This window comes from Trichechus manatus, unplaced genomic scaffold (genome assembly GCF_000243295.1).
Source record: "Trichechus manatus latirostris isolate Lorelei unplaced genomic scaffold, TriManLat1.0 scaffold00082, whole genome shotgun sequence".
In the NCBI taxonomy this organism is placed as follows: Eukaryota; Metazoa; Chordata; class Mammalia; order Sirenia; family Trichechidae; genus Trichechus; species Trichechus manatus.
In genome coordinates this window covers 12,151,020-12,152,854 of record NW_004444018.1, presented here as the reverse complement: position 1 = coordinate 12,152,854, position 1,835 = coordinate 12,151,020, and positions in this window count along the sequence as shown.

Sequence of the window (1,835 nt, the reverse complement as noted above, 5' to 3'; positions counted from 1 at the left end):
GAGCATTTCCTCATGTGTCTGTTGGCCATTTGAATGTCTTCTTTGGTGAAGTGTCTGTTCATTTCCTTTGCCCATTTTTTAATAGGATTATTTGTGTTTTTGTTGTAGAGGTGTTGGATTTTCTTGTAGATTATGGAGATTAGACCTTTGAGTTGACAGCTATTTTTGTGGGACACAATTCAATCCATGACACTGGTATCTAGTTATCTAGTGCTGCTATAAGAGAAATACCACCAGTGAGCAGCTTTAACAAACAAATTATTTAGGAGGCTAGAATTCCAAATTCAGGGCGCCAGCTCTAGAGGAAGTCTTTCTGTCTGTCAACTCTGGGGGTAGGTCCTTGTCTCTTTTCAGTTTTTGTTCCTCACTTTCTTGGCAATCTCCATGTGGCATGGTATCTATCTTCCCCCATCTCTGTTTGCTTCTCTTTGCCTAATTTGCTCATTTTGTGTCTCAAAGGTGATTGGGTTAAGAAACGCCCTACACTGATATGACCTCATTAACATAAAAAAGAAAAACTATTCCCAAATGGATTACATCCACAAGTATAAGGGTTAGGATTTACTACACATATTTTTGGGGGGCACAATTCAATCCATAATATCTGGTAAGGTTAGTTCTCCCAATCTGTACTTCTTCAATGTTGTCTTGCTATTCTAGTCCTTTTGTACTTCCGTATGAATTTCAGAACAGAATCAAATAATTAGCTTGTCCAATTCCGTAAATGATAAGAATCTCCTTGACATTTTGATAATAATAGTATTTAATTATAGATCTATTATGAAAAGAGATAATCGTTTCTGTATTTTAAAATAGAACTCTGGTATACAAACACACACTAATCCATGTATACACACATATCTATAATTATTTCTGTATCCATCCATCTGTATATGTATTAAGCTACACCTGAGTTCATACTGATGTCTGACTCTAATCCAGTACCAGAGTTCATTCTAACCTTCCCTTCTTGCTCATCATTTGTTACTGACAGTAAGAAATTGGTTCCCACCATTGGCCATCCATTTACTTATTTGTTCAACTCCAGTATACATGGAAAGCAGTTTCAGAATTATTAACCCATGCCCCATAAGAAACAAGTTTAACAGCTAGACTACAGTGCTTATATAAAGCTCACTTTGTTTTTAGACTTATAGCTTCCAGTTAAAACAATGTTTTCTCCACCACTTCAGTGAGATATGTCATACATTTATAATATAGTTATGTTCATTGATCATAGTCTTCATTCCATTGTGGCATGTCTGACATCCTGGTTTTGTTTTTTAGTTTGCAAACATTAAACTTCCCTCTTTATGATGTGCAGTTCTATGGGTTTTGACTAATGCATACACTCAAGTATCCACCACTGTAGTACTATAGAGAAGAAATCCTTCATCCTCAAATTCTGTCTATTCACAATAGTTAAAATGTGGAAACAACTCAAATGCCCATCATCAGATGAATGGATAAACAAAATGTAATATTGCCATACAATGGCCTAGTATTCAGCCATAAAAGGGAATGAAGTTGTGATACACGCTATGACATGGATAACGTCAAAAAAATTATGCAAAGTGAAAGAAGCCAGACACAAAAGGTGACATATTGTATGATTCCATTTATATGAATCATCTAGAATAGGTAAATACATAGAGACAAATAGCAGACTAGTGTTTGTCAGGGGCTCGGTGGAGGTGGAAAATGGGGAATGACTGTTTAATTGGTATGGAGTTTCCTTTTGGGCTGATGAAAATGTCTTGGAACTAGATAGAGGTAATGATTGCACAACATGTGAATGTATTAAATGCCACTGAATTGTACACTTTAAAATGCTT